Below are 19,463 nucleotides of genomic sequence, written 5' to 3' on the forward strand. Positions count from 1 at the left end.
TTGGGGGAGCTTATACTCTAGTTCTTGACTTTGGCTAGGCAACAATATCAAGCACACTTTGGGGGAGTTTAAAACTGGGTGTCCAGATTGGGTATCTGAGGAGCCAGCCATGACCCTTGGACATCTCTCTTGCCCTGAATCATGGTCCCCTCATTCCTCACAACTCTCAAGTTCTTATAGACATTATAAATGTACAAGTCAAACTTCTTTATTTACTTTAGCTATTAGTACCCTAAGAGCCACATTTCCAAACCACACTGGCCGAAAGGCAGAGGTCATGTCTTGCTCGACTCTGAATCCTTAGTACTCAAGACAGGTTACTGGTAGATATGTCATTTAGGTTGAATAAATGAAATAACAAATTGATCACTGTCACTAAATCTTCTCTTGAATTAATTCATTTTTCTGGAATTTTATTACTTTTGTTCTCACCTCATGAGAGTGCTTTCAACCAAATATTGGTTCTACTAGTCACACCAGTATAAAAACTGGAAGTTTCACCCCAATATTCATAGCAGCACTATTTACAACAGCCAAGACATGGAAGCAACCTAAGTGTCCATTGACAGATGAATGGATAAAGAAGGTGTGGTGTATATATATATATATATATAACTCAGCCATAAAAAAGAAGCAACGTCATTTGCAGCAACAAGGATGGACCTAGAGATTATCATACTAAGTGAAGTAAATCAAAGATAAATATCATATGATATCACTTACATGTGGAATCTAAAATGTGATACAAACGAACTTATTTGACAAACAGAAACAGACTCACAGACATAGAAAACAAACTTATGGTTACCAAAGGGGAAAACAGGTGGGAGAGGGACAAATTAGGAGTTTGGGATTAGCAAATACAAACTACTATATATAAAATAAACACTGAGGTCCTAATGTATAGCACAGGGAACTATATTCAATATCCGGTAATAAATCATAATGAAAAAGAATATATATGTCATAGATTAGGTTACCACAGGTGTGCAGGTTTATCTCTAGGCTTTCTAAGGATCATTACCATTGATCTATACTTATGTTTTTGTGCCAGTACCATACTGTCTTCATTACTGTAGCTTTGTAGTATAGTCTGAAGTCAGGGAGCTTGATTCCTCCAGTTCCATTTTTCTTTCTCAAGATTGCTTTGGCTATTCGGGGTCTTTTCTGTTTCCATACAAATTGTAAAATTTTTTGTTCTAATTCTGTGAAAAATGACATTGGTAATTTGATAGGGATTGCACTGAACCTGATAAAGGAGGCAAGAATATACAATGGAGAAAAGGCAGCCCCTTCAATAAGTGGTGCTGGGAAAACTGGACAACTACATGTAAAGAATGCCATTAGAACACTACTTAACACCCAACACAAAAATAAACTCAAAATGGATTAAAGACCTAAATGTAAGACTGGACACTATAAAACTCTTAGAGGAAAGCATAGGAAAAACACCCTTTGACATAAATCACAGCAATATCTTTTATGATCCACCTCCTAGAGTAATGAAAATAAAAAAAACAAAAATAAGCAAGTGGGACCTAGTTAAACTTAAAAGCTTTTGCACAGCAAAGGAAACCATAAACAAGACAAAAAGACAACCCTCAGAATGGGAGAAAATATTTGCAAATAAAACAACGGACAAAGGATTAATCTCCAAAATATACAAGCAGCTCATGCAGCTCAATATCAAAAAAAACAAACAACCCAACCCATAAATGGGCAGAAGACTTAAACAGACATTTCACCAATGAAGACAAAGAGATGGCTAAGAGGCACATGAAAAGATGCTCAACATCACTAATTGTTAGAGAAATGCAAATCAAAACTACAATGAGGTATCACCTCACACCAGTCAGAATAGCCATCATCAAAAACTCTACAAGATGGCTTCCCTGGTGGCGCGGTGTTTGAGGGTCCACCTGCCGATGCAGGGGACACGGGTTCGTGCCCCGGTCCGGGAGGATCCCACATTCCGCGGAGTGGCTGGGCCCATGAGCCATGGCTGCTGAGCCTGCGCGTCCGGAGCCTGTGCTCTGCAACGGGAGAGGCCACAACAGTGAGAGGCCTGTGTTCCGCAAAAAAAAAAAAAAAAAAAACTCTACAAGCAATAAATGCAGGGAAAAGGGAACCCTCTTGCACTGTTGGTGGGAATGTAAATTGATACAGCCACTGTGGAGAACAGTATGGAGGTTCCTTAAAAAACTAAAAATAGAATTACCATATGACCCAGCAATCCCACTACTGGGCATATACCCTGAGAAAACCATAATTCAAAAAGACACATGTACCCCAATGTTCACTGCAGCACTATTTACAATAGCCAGGGTATGGAAACAATCCAAATGTCCATCAACAGATGAATGGATAAAGAATATGTGGTACATATATATAATGGAATACTACTCAGCCATAAAAAGAAATGAAATTGGGTCATTTGTAGAGATGTGGATGGACCTAGAGCCTGTCATACAGAGTAAAGTAAGTGAGAAAGAAAAAAACTAATATCGTATATTAACACATATACATGGAATCTAGAAAAATGGTACAGATGAACCTACTTGCAGGGCAAGAATAGAAATGCAGACGATAGAGAACAGATGTGTGGACACAGGGTGGGAAGGGAAGGGTGGGATGAATTGAGAGATTAGGTTTGACATAAGTATACTACCATGTATAAAACAGATAGCTAGTGGGAACCTGCTGTATAGCACAGGGAGCTCAGCTTGGGGCTCTGTGATGAGCTAGATGGGTGGGATGGAGGGGCAAGGGAGGTCCAAGAGGGAGGGGATGTATGTATACATATGGCTGATTCACTTCACTGTTCAGCAGAAACTAATACAACATTGTAAAGCAATTATACTCCAAGTAAAAAAAAGAATATGTGTGTGTGTGTATATATATATATATAAACTGAATCACTTGCTGTACACCAGAAACTAACAACACTGCAAATCAACTATAGATTAATAAAAAATTAAAATTAAAAAAATGGGAAGTTTCAAGTGGGTGTTAAGTTCTGTCACTGGAAGTATGCAAGCAATGCTTAGGTAACCAACATGCAGCAGATGGTGGGTTCTAGTACAGGCTCTGCTAAAACGTAGCTGTTTGAGTTTGTACAAATCACCAACCCTCTGGGCCCCAGTTCTCTCATCTATTAATCTGAAGACAAGGGAGTCATCTAAGGCAGGCAGTGTACCCTCAGGTCACAGCAGCCTGCATCAGCCTTCCAGTGGGTGAATGAGGGCAACAAGTCTTTCATGGTTTAGATGATCTCATGCCTTCCAAATCACCATTGATGAAATTGACCAGAAGAAAGATATGTCAACTCTCCTCCTAATACAGCTTCCAGTAATAAATTTGGAGATATCTCCAGTAATGGGTGTGAGCTCCGTTTACTGGACCTGTTTTTCTCAGAATAGCTTTATGGAGAACTGCTCTTCACAGGCAGATGCCTGCTTTTATCACACCATGTATCAGTGAGTGAATGTCTGTGAAATCCCTGCCTTACTGTGCCAGCCAAATGGATAAACAGAAAAGTACAGTAATCTCACAGCCAAATCACCACTGGCATGTATATTGCTTAAGGGTGAGAGGGACTACATGGTTGCATATTGTTCCAGAATCCATTCATTCATCCATCAAACATCTTCTTGCATGCTCCCTCCCTTCAGTCACTGTACCTGGGGGATGGTGGGAGGTGGGGTGGAGTGTTGGTGGGGTATGAAGAAAAAGGGATGAATTAGCTCTGAACCAACTCCTCAAGGAGGTTATAGACAGTGGGAGGGATAAGATGTGCACAAGAGAGAGTTTATTTTGTCCTTTGGCAAAGTCATTTTCACATTGTTTGGTATTGAGTTGTTTATTTATCTATTTATCCCTCTGGAAAGCCGTAACTCTTTTAGGGCAAGGATAATGACTTGCTTATTTTCCTCGGCTGTCCTAGTCTAAGTTGGCCGTCTCTACTTCCCAGACCAGAACACTTCTCAGTTGGGTGTTGAATCAAGCCTATCCTCCCAGTGGTTCATGAGAAACAAGAGGGTAAAGGCTAAGCATGTCTTGTTCAACTTTATATTCATTCATTTATTCAATAAATAGTAACAGGACTCCTATCATGTGTAAGGTACTTCCCCACGTATGAAGTGTTCAGCAATAAATAGAACACCTAATATTCTAGTGGCAGAATCAGATGATAAATGAATAGCAAAAAAATGTATACAGTGAGCCAGAGGACGATAGGCATTAAAGAGGAAAGTAGATCAAGCAAAGGATAAGAAGAGTCAACATGTGAGGTGACTGCAATTTTCTTTATGTAGTAAGACAAGGCCTGACAGAGGAAGGGGCGTTTATGCAAACTTAAAGCAGGAAGAGGCAGCCTTGTATTACAGAAAGACCATTCTGGGCAGATGGAGGAGCAAGTGAAAAACACAGAGGTGGGGACACGTTCAAGGAACAGAAAAGAGGTTACTGAGACTGGATGCAAGTGGGGGAGGGTTAGAGCAGGGATGAAGACTCAGATCATGTGGGGCTTTAAAGGCCATTCAAAGCCATGGGCTTTTACTTTGAATGAGATCCCTTAGTCATAGCACAGTTCTTGGTGCTCAAGATATGTGTCAAATAAATGTTGAGTCATTCCTGATGCAGGAATAGGAGTCAAAATACCTGGGTCCTATATCCAGTTCCCAGTGTGATCTTTTTTTTTTGTACTGGGAAGGAAAGGGTGCTACAGCTAGATGGAGTATTAAGGCACTCACAGACCCAAACTTTGCATTCTAAGAGCCGTAACAGAGCAAGCAGCCAAGCAGAGGAGTCCAACCAGAGGACTGAGTGATGAAATCATGATGGAATCAATGCAAGGGGCCATCTGAGAGGTAACACTGAGTTTAGGCTTTGGAGGAAAAATGAGAATTGGGAATGAGGGATGAAGACAGGGACATCCCGGGCAAAAGGAATAGCAGCCACAAAAGCATAAAGGATGGAGAACGTGTTCAATGAACATGGAGCAGTCAAGTACTGCTGGAGCCAAGGATAGGCAACGGAGAAAAATAGGTGGACATGATGTACGGTCCACGGCTTGGGGTCAGATAACAAAGATCTTGAGTACCAAGATCCAGTACCAGTAGGGAAAGAAGAACCATGGATGATTCTGGAACAAATAAGTGGCAAAGTCAAGGAATCAACAGCAACCGACTTTTGTCTAAGAAGGGAGGGAGAAACCAGTCAAAGGGTTGTGATGAGATCTGATCTAGGTCTCTGGCTGAAGCAGCAGAGAAACTGAGTGAAGGGTACACAGGAAATACAGAGGAAGGCAAATCCCCATGACTTACAAACACATAGTATGGGGGCAAAGGAATTTTCCCAGCCCACGTTCTCTGCAGGTTTTCCCAATAAATGTTTATGTTCAAATATTAATCAGCACGACTCATGCATTTCCTCGGGCTTTTTTTCTTAGGGAAGTGATTTAGAATATTTTTAAAACTCCTACACTTTCAGAAATGCACATCAATGTGTGCCATGGCTCAAGCAGATCCTTCCTAAATGCAAACTCCAAGCAAGGATTATTCAAAAGTGGCTGGAGTGTGAACATTTATCAGGAAGGCCCAGGGAAGTGCAAATGTCAAGGCAGCTGAAAGGTGTTTTCAGATGTTAAGTTTCCATTGATTTGTGATCCACAGGAAAAAAGAATGAGGTGCTCATAAGACATTTCACTCAGGATGAGCCGTGTAATATGGAGGTTAGGAGGAAAAGATTCGGAAATAAACCACCTGGGTTCAAATATCAGTTGTTCCACTTATTAACTGTATGACTTTGGACAAGTTCATTAACCTTTCTGTGTCTCCATTAGCTGATAAGGGAGAATGATCCCTGAAGGGGTATGCACACTCCCACACTCCATCAGGCCCACACACCACGTCCATGACTAGCCACAATTTGGGTGGTCCACATATATAAACACATATGATTATTAACTGCCACTAAAGAAAAGCAGTGTGGTGGGTAGGATATGATCTCATTCATGGTAGCGTGAAGGGCACTGCCATGAGCACCTAAACATGCAGTGAGCCAGGCTGCACTCTTGGCTCACCTTGCAAGGCAGGAGGACTAACTCTAGGATGCTTGGCTAATAAGTGGCACAGCTGGGAGATGAAACCCCATCAAGCTGTTGCCACTGCACTAAGTTATACCTTGGTAATCACCTGGTTCAAACTCTTTGCTTCACAGAGGAAAGAGAAATTCAAAGAGATTAAATGATTTGTCCGAAACCCCAGAGCTAGTTAGTGGCAGACCTGGAACCAGCCTCTGGTGTGTTTGACTGACAGGTGAGGACTCTTTTAGTCCAAAACCCTCTCCCCACCCCGCCAAGTTCTCTCCAAAACAACACCACACCCAAACTTACTCCCATAGTCTCTTTGCCTTTACTAAAAGTCATGGCATAACTGAAGAGTCCACTTCTTTCTCTGCATAGTCATTTTTCCCAAAACAGCCCCTGCATTCTCATCCATCACTTCAGTGCGAACTTCATGTACCACTGTTGACAAAATCAAGACAGGGAGGTGCCTCAGCTGCTTCTCAAGTTCCCACCGGATGTGACTCACGAATAACATCCTTCCTGCCAGGCTGAATGCCACCTACTTTCCACCTGGGGCCTGATTTTCCTGGGTAGGGTTTCCTGGTTAGACAAACTGTGTGCAATGTGTGGGATGGATGGGGGAGGGTTAAAATAGCCATTACGCAAAAGGTTACTTTGGAGCATAGTCTCCTGAAGTTCCAATGCCCTCATTCTTTTGAACTGAAAACCATGCTCTGTCCAGAAAAATCTCCAGAGAGTGGGGTTGCTAGGCTGTGAGAGTAGTTAACCTTTCCAGAATTAATCTGAGGCCAGAAAACACCTTGTTGGGGCCTGGCATGTGATACATCCCTCTTAAATTAGAAGTCCAGCCTCCCAAACTCAGCAAGTGATGGCCATCTTCAACCTGCTCTGGTGAGACCACATTGAAAGTGTGGCATTTCATTTCAAACTCTGCATTTATTTTTCAAAATGAAAGTATATGTATTGATTACTTCTTAATATAAGAAGTAATTTGTGCTTATTTTAAAACCTTTTGGAGTACTAAAATATATAAAGTAGAAACTAAAAGTCCATCACCCATAATTCTGCACCAGAAATAACCACAGTTAATGGATGGAACTTACAGACTTTTTTCTGTGTGTATGTTTGAGTGTATTTTTTTTTTCCTTAGGAAAATAAGATAATACTAGTATATTTAACGTCTTATAAACTATTTCTGGATTTCAAAGAGGTTGTGCTTTTCCTTCTATGTTAAAGTTTATAAAGTTCCTTTTTAATTTTTTAATAGATTCATTGATTTATCACTTTTTGATTCATTTACTAGTTATTCATTTTTCAACGTTTATTGAGAACCTATTATATGCCACGCAGAATAGTAGGCTACTGATTGATGCTGTTGTTTTTTATTATAGTAAAACATATATAACATCAAATTACTGTTGTAATCGTTTTTAAATATACAGTTCAGTGACATGAAGCACATTGGCATTGGTGTGTAACCATTACCACCATATATCTCCAGAATTTTTTCATCTTCCTCAACTGAAACTCTGTACCCACTAAACAATAACTCATTTCCCTTTTCTCTGGCCCCTGGCAACCACCATTCCATTTTCTGTCTCTACGGATTTGACTGCTCTAGTGAGTGAAATCATACAATGTTTGTCCTTTTGATTCTGGCTTATTTTACTTAGTGTAAGGCAGTGGTCCCCAACCTTTTTGGCACCAGGGACCAGTTTCGTGAAGACAATTTTTCCACAGACGGGAGTGGTGCGGGGGTGGGAAATGGTTCAGGTGGTAATGCCAGTGATGGGGAGCGATGGGGAACCACTGCAGATGAAGCTTCGCTCACTCGCCCACCGCTCACCTCCTGCTGTGTGGCTCGTTTCCTAACAGGCCGCGGACCGATACTGGTCCACGGCCCAGGGGTTGGGGACCCCTGGTGTAAGGCTTCAAGGTTCTTTTATGTTGTAGCATGAACCATAATTTATTTCCTTTTTAAGGATGAATAATATTTCATTGTATGTATATACTACATTTTGTTTATCCATTCATATGCTGATGGACATGTGGGTTGCTTCCACCTTTCGGCTATGATGAATAACGCTATGTACATGAATGTACAGATATCTACTTGAGTCTGCTTTCAATTCTTTTGGGTGTATACCCAGAAGTGGAATTGCTGGATCATAAGATAATTCTATGTTTGATTTTTTGAAGAACTGCCACAGTTTTTCATAGCAGCTGAGCTATTTTACATTCCCACCAGCAGTGCACAAGAATTCCAACATATAATAGCTATTGTAATGGGTATGATGTAGTATCTCATTGTGGTTTTGAATTGCATTTCCCTAATGATTAGGGATTGGGCATCTTTTCATGTGGTTACTGGCCATTTGTATACCATTTTTGGACAAATGTCTACTCAAGTTCTTTGCCCATTTTTTAATTACGTTGCTTATTTTTTGGTTCAGTTGTGGAAATTCTTTATACATTTGGGATACGAATCCCTTATCAGATATATGATTTGCAAATATTTTATCCCAATCTGTGGATGGCCTTTCACTCTGTTGACACTGTCTTTTGATGCACAAAAAATTTCAATTTTGATAAAGTACAATTTATCTATTCTTTCTGATTGAGTTTTAAATGGGACATAGGTCTGAGCTTTTATAAAAGTTACATTCTAGTAGAGGAGGCATAAATTCAAAAATTAATTACACAAATCCATACGTACTGTGTGGTAATTAAAGGTAGTTCTATGAGTGCCTAGACCAAGCTTATCCAACCTATTTGGTTACAGAAGACTTCTTGAAGACCTGAATAAACAGGAGTTAGGTGGGCAGGAATATTAGGAGGGTTGGGGGAGAGGCTTCTGGAATAAATGCACAGATGTGCGAAGGTCCTCAGGGAGGCAAAAGAAATTGGAAAGGCTGCCAAATTTGGATGAGGCAGAGTGGAATAGACTGGGAACAGATCAGACAGGGTGTTGAAGGCCACGCATTTATAATCAGGGCCAATCTGTTACAAGTGCTTGAAAAAAATACTGTAATTCTCATTTGAATAAGAAAGCATGTGTGGGACAGGAGTGAGGGGTAGAGCTTGGGGGGTATAACAAGGGGTGTTTCTGTTCCTATTATTATAAAAAAGAAAAACAGAAGTAACACTAGCTTTGATGATAATTAGATCCAGGGTCTAAAATCACGATGCACAAACTCTCCTTAACTCTTAGGTCTGTTTTCCTCTTTATTTTGGCCACGTTATCTCACCCTGAAGATAGACGCTTTCCAGGTGTTAGGAATTGATAGGTTTTGGCCATTTATGGCTCCACATTTCTCTGTAGCAATAGATTACAAAGGAAAGGGAGAACTTTTCTCGCCTGTGTTGAGTACATATGAACTGCTGTGGCTTTTCTCTGGCCTATACTTGACCTTCAGCCTCGATTTGAGCAACAGTATCACCTTGGAACCTGTTACGAACCCAGATTCTCAGGCCCCACCCTAGGCCAACTGAATCAGAAACTCCAAGGTGAGGCCTGGTAATCTGTGTTTTTACAAGCCCTCCAGGTAATTCTGATGCACACTCAGTTTTGAAAACCACTGCTTCAGACAAATCACTGTGACTAAGGAGATGGGGTACAGTAACTGATCACTTCTTAGTCATATGCTCACCCCTGTGGCCTGGAGGGCAAGGTCCTATAATTGACAGAGCCACCATAATCTCCTGAAGTATTTGGTATAGAGGTGCTTTCCAAAGGCAAAGGAGGAGAGCTTAGGGTGCTATTGTCAGAGCTGAGAAAGGACACCGGACAGATGGAAATCTCAGGGACAGACTGAAATCTCAGATGTCCACAGCACTAGGGCAAATATTTGGGAAATCATTTGAAAGCGAGGGGACCCTACTGAAGACTTTTGAGCAGGAGAGATACCCAATCAAATATGCATTCAAATGATAACTATGGCTGCCTTGTGTCATTCTGACTGGGGACTCAGCTGTGGACATACAGAGAGAAGTTAGGAGGTCACTACTGTTGTGTAGAAGTGATTGTGGAAAAGTAGAGAGATTGAGAAATATTTAAGAAATGGATTCAAAAGTAGAGAGGTAGGGAAATGTTTAGAAAATGGATCCATCAGTACTCAGTGATCAAGTGGACTTGGGACATGAAGGAAGGGGAAGTGTCTGGTTTGATTCCATCACAAGACCTTATGTATGTTGTTTCTTGTGCCATGAAACTCTCTTCTCTGCTCTCTTTACCTGGCAAAATATTACACTCTGGTCAGATCTCAGTCTAAGTGTCTCTTCTCTAGGGAAACTTGATCCTCCAGCCTCACTCCTAATGCTGTTTAATTTTCCTTCATATCACTTATCACATTTTATAACATTATATACATTCACATAATTATCTCTTTAATATTTTAGCTCCTCTAAAATTCTCTATCATCCCTGAAAGCAGGAGCTGTTTCCTCCCAAGAGACAGGAAAGCCTAGTCATTAAGTACACGGACTCTGGAGCCAGACTGCTTGGGTTCAAATCTTGGTCCTGCTAGTGGTCAGCTATGTGATTCCATGCAATTTATTCAACTGCTCTGTGCCTTAGTTTCCTCACCTGTTAAATGGGTGGACGACTAGTCCTACTTCATGGAATGGCTGCTAAGGATAAATTAGGTTATGTGTGCAAAGCCTTGAGAAGAGCTTTACCTAAGCATCAGCTCAGCAACAGCTACCTTAATTGTTCTCTTTGTTGTCCCCACCACAACTCCCAGTGTCTGGCACTGAGCAGGCACCCAAAAAATATCTTAAAAGGGATGAAAAGTAAACGACGACCTTTTAGTGAGTGACTGTGTGAAGGTGGGCACTGAGAATTGAGCAGAGAGAGCACTGGAAAGTGAGCATGGTGAAGAGGGCAGGCAAGGTGGTGAAGTTCCGTTCAACATTTCCAGTGCCACCTGCCTCAGAGCCCATCAAAGAGAGATACTGAGGAACAGTAGGAAATGAGTCTGAGGCGGAGCAGAGAGGCCTGACAGGGGGGTTGTGTTTAGTTTCCTAGCACTGCCATAACAAAGTACGAAAAACTGGGTGGCTTAAAACAACCAACATTTATTGTATCCCAGTTCTGGAGGCTTGGAATTCCAAAATCAAGATGTTGGCAGGGTTAAGCTCCCTTAGAAGGCTCTGGGACAGAACCCATCCTTGCCACTTGAAGTTTCTGGTAGCCCTAGGCATTCCATGGCTTGTGGCAGCCTAACTCCAGTCTCAGCCTCCTTCTTCTCATGGGCATCTTCTCTCTATTTATGTCCAAGTCTCCCTCTTCTCTTAAGGACACCAGTCATATTTGATTAAGGGTCCACTCAATTACAGGATGACCTCATCTTAACTAATGACATCTGCAACAATCCTATTTCCAAACAAATTTACATTCTGAGAATGTGAAGCTTGAGTTAAGACTTCATCATATCTTTCTTGGGGATGCAATTCAATCCAAACAGGGCAGATATCCATCTGGGGGTAACTGGCATTGGATGCTCTTTAGAGCCTTGGTAATGGAGAGATTAGCCCAGCGGTTAAGAGCACAAGTTATGGAGTCAGACAGACATGGAATTGACTCTTTTCTCCCCTATTTACTAGTTAAGACCTTGGGCAAGTTACCTAAGTTTCCAAAGACTTAGTTTCCTCACCTGTAAAACAGGGATAATGCAAGTATTTACCTCTAGGTTTCTTTATATTAAATGAGGGAATGATTGAAAAGTGCTTAGTGTAGGGCCTATCACAGGGTAAGTGTTCAGTAAATGGTATCTCTTGGCTAAGCTTTTCTATGGAGAGAATCTATCATGAGAAAGAAAGAGGAGCAAGGAGTAAATCCTCAACCAAGAGGAACCACCCCATTTTAGGTTAGAAATGACACAGGAGAGCAAGTGGGAAGACAAAAATACTAGAAATTGTTTCCTGGTGTTTAGGGTACATCCTTATCCCTGTGCCTCACCTAGGCCAGTGAGTCAATATGGGTTTGCTGACTAAATTGAATGAATATGAAGGACACGTTTAGCTGGCAGAAGAGGAGTATTAAGAGTATGTAGGTCGGGAAAGAGGGCTAAAAGTTACCTGTAAATCTCTGAAAGGCTCTCCTTCCAAGGAGAAATTAAACCTATCCTGTTAGTATAGAGCCAGAACTGGAGGATTGGAAATGACAGGGAGAACCATTTTTACTCAATACTAGAAACATATGCTGAAGTCCTTGCTCCTTGATGCCTGCAAACAGAGATGGACAGCACAAGGCAAATCATCTAGAGAAGATGTCTTTGTACTGGGCAGACGGTTGGAGTAGAGGTTCCATGAGTTTCTTTCCACCCATGATTCCAATTTGGTAAAGAGGCCATAAACTGTGAAGGACAATCTGGGAGAGGCACTGGCAACACTTTAAAAAGATAGCAGGCGGCCTCCCTGGTGGCGCAGTGGTTGAGAGTCCGCCTGCCGATGCAGGGGACGCGGGTTCGTGCCCCGGTCCAGGAAGATCCCACATGCCACGGAGCGGCTGGGCCCGTGAGCCATGGCCACTGGGCCTGTGCTCCGCAACGGGAGAGACCACAGCAGTGAGAGGCCCGTGTAATGCCAAAAAAAAAAAAAAAAAAAAGATAGCAGGGAGTCCCATTCTTTAAAGCCCCTTCCAAAGTGAATTCTAGAATGTGTCATTCAGAGCCCATTTTGGGAATGAAAGACTTATTCTTCTAGGCACTGGGAATGCTGCTGATCAACAGCTCTCAGTTTTCATGCGTCTTAAGGAACTGCCTTTGTGGAGCAAGGCCACCTTGATCAAGAGAGTCCCTCCTTCCTGGGGCAACCCTCATCCAATGACTGATCAATGAGGGTGTAAATAGGCCTGACCCCCTCGCTTCATCAAAGGATGTCTCTGAAGGGTTATCTCAGCTTCTAAGTTCTCCCTGGATTTGAGTGAAGCTTTTGTTAGACTTCTTCTCAGCCAACTTCACCTTCTGTTCAATTTTTCCTTCCCTTCCAAAGATGTTGATTCTGAAAACATGACCTAGTAAACTCTCTTCATGCTAGTCTCCACCTCAGAGTCTACTTCCTGACAAACCAACCTGCTCCACTTTCTTTGACCCCTTGCCTCCTTTCAGTTCCCACCTCACTTTTCTGCTAATCTTCATAGCAAAGCTCAAAATATTCTTTATATTCTTTATCCATCAATCTACCAATGGACATTTAGATTGTTTCCATGTCCAGGGGGTAGGTCTCATCTTAAGTGTTCTTACCACACACATTTACTGTTTTCACTTCTTCACCTTCCCTTCTCCCTTGGATGCATTCCCATTAGACTTGGTTGCTAGTACTCCACACGAAGGATTCTTGTCAAGGACACTACAGTTCATCTTGCCAAATCCAGTGGCCAAATCTCAGTCCTCACCTTAGTTCACCCCTCAGCAACATCTCTCATAGTTAAACACTCCCTTCTTAAGACACTGTCTTCCTTTGGTTTCTAGGACCTAAGGTTTACCTGGTTTTCCTCTCCTCACTTTCTTTCCAGTGTCTTTTGCTGGATCACCCTTGTCTTCTCAATTTTTAAATGATGGGAAATCCCAGAGCTCATTCTTGACTTTCTTTTCCTTTTTACCTATACTTATTCCCTAGGTCAGGAGTCAACAAGGTTTTTCTGTAAAGTGGAAGCTTGTAAATATTTTAGGTTTTGAGGCCATGCAGTCTCTGTTCCAACTACTTAACTCTGCCATTGTAGCATGAAAGTAGCCACAGACATTACATGAAAAAAATGAGAATGGTTGTGTTCCAATAAAACCTTATTTATAGGGGCTTCCCTGGTGGCACAGTGGTTGAGAATCTGTCTGCTAATGCAGGGGACACGGGTTCAAGCCCTGGTCTGGGAGGATCCCACATGCCGTGGAGCAACTAGGCCCATGAGCCACAACTACTGAGCCTGCGCGTCTAGAGCCTGTGCTCCGCGACAAGAGAAGCCGCGATAGTGAGAGGCCCGCGCACCGCGATGAAGAGTGGCCCCCGCTTGCCACAACTAGAGAAAGCCCTTGCACAGAAACGAAGACCCAACACAGCAAAAATAAATAAATTAATTAATAAACTCCTACCCCCAACATCTTCTTAAAAAAACAAAAACAAAAACAAAAACCCTTATTTGTAAAAATAGGCAGTGGCTAGGTTTGTTCTACAGGCTGTAGTTTGCTAACTCCCATTCTAGATATTCTCATCTAGTCCCATAGCTTTAAATATCATGTCTGAATTCCAAATTCAGATATCTAAGTTGTTACTTGGCATCTCCTCTCAAAAGTAATGTGTTGTGAAAGAAATCTCTTGATGTTATCCATTTATCACCCCCCCCAACCTACTTCTCTTCCAGTCTTCTTTGTATTGGCAAATGGCATCACTCTTCACATCATACTCATACCATCCCACTACCCCCTTCTTCCATTGCCGACCAAGTTTAAGACACAAATTTCTTCTACCTGGATTATATCAACCATGTTCAACAGACCTTTATGATTTACTTCTGACCCCTCTATAGTCTTATCTTTCTATGATGGCAAAAGAACACTTTAAAAAATCAAAATTATATCTTGACATTTTGCTACTCAATACTGTCCAATGGCTTTCCATTTCATTCAGAATAAATTTCAAACTTCTTTTACCAAGGCTGAGAAGGTCCTAAATGATCTGGTCTTTCCTCACCTTTCTGGCCCTGTGGTCTATTATGCTTCTTCTTGCAACCTAAATTTCTATTTGAACATTATCCATAAATGCTTTTTGATGTGAAAACATTTTTAGACATGCATGGTCTTGAACAATTTATCCCCTATTCATCTTTTGTTTTTTCAAGAATCTATTAGAGGATATGCTCCCAAAAAACTGAGGGAGTAAAGCAAGGAAGAGGAAGACTTCCTCTTAAGAAAACTTGGACCAAATGCAGGAGAAGAGAAGAAAAGTAAAATATCAGAATGATGAAGATGAAAAGTCTCAGGATGACAGATAAAAGACCTAGGGAACAACCATTCCACATAGGAGCCAGAAGACAGAGAACACTAGAAGGGCTGTATTCAAGTGAAGAAACAAAAACAAAAACAAACTAGAACTGATTGAACTAAGTACTGTTTTTGTTCACACTGAAAGGAGCTTTGCAGTTCTATTGAAAATACAGATTACTATAATGGCAGGCACTTTAAAAACTAAGCAAATTATGAAAGGAGGCAATTATCAACTCCAATAAAAACAAATAAAAAACTATACAAAAACAGAAATGTAATCACGATGTAAAAACTGGTGGCTCAGCTGAGTACAGTGATTCTGTAACTATACAACTGTATGGGAATGAATGCAATTTTAGCCAAAAGAATAAAGGAAGTTTGATGCAGTGGCAAGATCTTCAATCTAAGTATACCAGGGACCCATTAGAGTGTTTTAGGTATTATTTTGATATAATTATATTTGGAAGGTCATGATTAGAGGATATATGTGAATGTGTGTGTGTGTGTGTGTATGTGAAAAAAATATAACTCTTATCTTTTGTAAGAAAAAAGTAAAAAAATAGTAAACAAAATGCTTACAACCATAAAATAATCCAAATTAAAAAATAAAAAGATAAGAATGTTAAAAATGTGGCTGCTCTTTTAATAATAATAATCTAGGGTATAAAAGAGAGCCACTGCCTATGGTATCTCTTTTCTAAATGTTTTGGTCTTTGTAAAATACATAATATATAGTTTTAATAATTTTTAAATTAATCAAGGAAGAACAGAATAAATCTATCAATCAAATAAGATAATTCTGACTTTTCTGGACCAGGCTGAAGTTTCCTCTCCCCCCACTCACCACCTTTTCTTTTTAAGTAAGAGTTACATGGTAGAACATCCAAAGTACCTGGTACATAGCTAGCCTCCAGAAAAACGCAGCTAACTCCCTCATCATAACAAACAAGGGGTAAAATTCCAAGTTGGAATTTTCGCTTGGTTCATAGCATTTAGTTTGGCTATAAAAACAAATTAGTTTACAAAAATGCTTGTTTTCATAAAAGCATTGCTAGACTTCAGGAAGGGCAATAGTTCTTCTGCCAGCTTCAATAAAATGGTGACTAAACTAACAGTAGACACTCCCCTCCCCATCCTCAGTCATCAACTTTCTAGCCATCCATCATTTAATGCACTGCTGAGAACCTTGCAGGAGTTCAGAAAACAACTGCCAACTGACTGTCTTGCTAGGATGAGCTATGGCACCACTAGAGACAAGGAAGTGAAACTGATTTGTAGGAGGCCAACTTTTACAAAGCACAATTCCATTGGGCTAGTTACAACTATTCAATTTCCCAAATAAAAATAAAGGGCTTACTAAGTAACAAATTACACTTTCAAAGGAGAAAAAAAAATCTAGCTGTTGGATGATAATGTAATTTTGCTTTATTTTATACATTTATAAGAGACTGTGTTTTCCTAAGATGCTGTATTCTGCTTCCGAAATATGTATCTTCTCTGATGGAATGTATTCTTTCATGAATTAAAGCCATTTTCTCCTTTTCCTCTGGAACTGGTTTGACACTAAAGCCATTCATGACTCACCAAAACATGATAGCTTGTGACTCTTGCTCACAGAAGCCCATATGTCTGAGAAACATACTCTTCCAAATACAGCATATTTGGGTTGTTTCTGTTACTGCTGAGCCTCTCTATTAAACTCAAGGATCAAAGGCTGTGGGTGGCCTTGCTTTAATCCTTGTGTTTCTAAGAAAGGGGGTAGGGAGGGCTATTTGCATCCTCAGTCATGATAGGAATGACTTGCCATTAGGAACCAATTATTTTATTCATTAAGAATGTACTGAAGACCTTTTACATAGAGGTACTGGTAGATACAAGGATAAAGTGTCATGATCACTGGCCTAGTGGGGGTACAAGCACATAAACAGATAACTGTAAAACTCTGTGGAAACGACTGTCGTAAAGAGAGGCAATATCAGCCAGACCAAGGTGAGAATCGAACCAAGCCTGAGATCCTCTGTACAGAAAGGAGAGAGAAAGAGTAAATGGGGGCTCCCCGAGGGAGTACCTAGAAGAAATCAGGCCTGTGAGAGGCACACTGAACATCTGCTCACTCATCCCAAGAAAAACCCATCAGGTTATTAGTAGTAGTAGCATATTATTATTATTCCCATTTTTTTTTTCTTTTTGCGGTATGCGGGCCTCTCACTGTTGTGGCCCCTCCCGTTGCGGAGCACAGGCTCCGGATGCGCAGGCCCAGCGGCCATGGCTCACGGGCCCAGCCGCTCCGCGGCATATGGGATCCTCCCAGACCGGGGCACGAACCCGTATCCCCTGCATCGGCAGGCGGACTCCCAACCACTGCGCCACCAGGGAGGCCCTATTATTCCCATTTTTAAAATGTGGAAACATGTTAGAGAGAAGCCACTTATCACATCAGTTACTTTCAAAGCATTAAAGGGCTTTTAAAAAAAAAACAGCTATAAAATCTCACACACACACACACATTCCCCAGAAGAAGGTATAACGCAAATTCCCCCGCTGTGATCTCAGCAGTTTCTAAGGAGAAATGGAAAATATTTAATTCAGGGCAATGTTTTAATTCATTGGAATTAAAATGTGCATTCTTGTCTGGTTGTAATAAATACTCAGTGCCTGGTTTAGGTCCTTGGGAGTATATAGATGGATAAGCATATCTTCAGCCTTTGAAAAGATCATAGGCTATCGAGGGCACAGCCTGGAACAATCATCAGGTCTTATCAGTTTTACTTCCACTCTCTTCACTCTATCTCCAATGCCATCAGCCATCCTATTTTATATACACTTTTATAATAGTCTCCTTACAGCTTCTCACCTCATTCCTTGCCCCCCTTCAATCAGTTCAGTGTAGCTAGAAGGATCTTTGAAAACACATAGCTTCATTTTGCTTTTTAAGAAGGAAAATTGAATGTATCTCTAATCCCACTCTTTTCTCTAAAACCAACAAAATTCAATAAAAACAAAAAGAAACAAAGTTTATACTTCTTTCTCATTTTTACACCCCTATACACACACACACACACACACACACACACAGTACTGTATATTACAAAGGGTTAGACTGTGAGCAAGTGAGTCCTACTGGTGGCACTTCTCTCCCATCACCACTAATTTTCCACAAAAAGCAATAAAGGAAAAACTAACCTTATTCAATGATGATGTTAATACAAGAAAAGTCAACATAGTATCTAAAATAATACCAGCAAGAAGAAAGGGGAAAAGGAAATTTAAGGACTGACAACTGACGAATACACTCAAAAATCTTACCACAGATAAGATAATATTTGTTACCAAATATTTTGCTGCATTTATAAGATGTAAACACAAATTTTTTGTGAATTCAAAGCTCAAAAAAGATTTAGGGACTCAAGGCACAGCAGCAACAACAATAAGATAAGTGAACTACACAAAAAGGTCAGGAATGAAATAAAAGTGAAAAATATAGCCATCACTGAAACCTGCATTAAAAGCACCATCTCTATGGGTAGATGTAATGTTAGAGCTATAGAAGCCTATAGACTTGAGGAAAGTGAGCTAAAGAAATTAAAAGCAATTTTAAAAAAGAATTGGAGGGACTGGTGGTCCAGTGGTTAAAAACCTGCCTTTCAATGAAGGGGACACAGGTTCAATCCCTGGTCGGGGAACTAGGATCCCACATGCCACTGGTCAACTAAGACTATGTGCCACAACTAGAGAGGCTGTGCACCTCAGCTACTGAGCCCATGAGCTCTGGAGCCCGCACACCACAACTGGAGAGTCCGCGTGCTGCAACTGCAGAGCCCACATGCTCTGGGGAGCCCGCGCACCACAACTAGAGAAACCTGCACACTGCAATGAAGATCCCACATGCCGCAACTAAGACCTGACACAGCCAAATAAATATTTAAAAAAAAAAGAATTGGAAAAAAATATTTACAGAAGACATACAAAGGAGATAAAACATACATATTATCAGTGTCACTGAGAATGTGATCAGGACAAATGAAAGAAAAGTAAATCAAATATTTAATTATGTCACTCCTCTGTTTTAAACTTAAAAATAGTTCCCATTCCTGACAGAAGGATCCAAAGCCTTACTTTGCTGACACATTTCTTCATGGTATACCTCTGTAGATATGGTTGGAGAGGTGAAGTAAAGGCCCAACGATGTAAGCCCTCAAACTTAAATAGGGATTTATTACACTGAGTGTGATGGTAAGCCATTGAGTGTTCCGAGAAGGGTATGGCATGATCATCTTTGTGTTTTAGAATAGAAAGTCTGGCTGCTGGGGTAGAGAGGGAGAAGACAAGTTTAGATTATAGGAGTCTTACTAATTCTGTCCACCTTAGAATGAGACACACAGTAGACATTCAAGACAG

Source organism: Mesoplodon densirostris, chromosome 6, assembly GCF_025265405.1.
Source record: "Mesoplodon densirostris isolate mMesDen1 chromosome 6, mMesDen1 primary haplotype, whole genome shotgun sequence".
NCBI classification, from domain to species: Eukaryota; Metazoa; Chordata; class Mammalia; order Artiodactyla; family Ziphiidae; genus Mesoplodon; species Mesoplodon densirostris.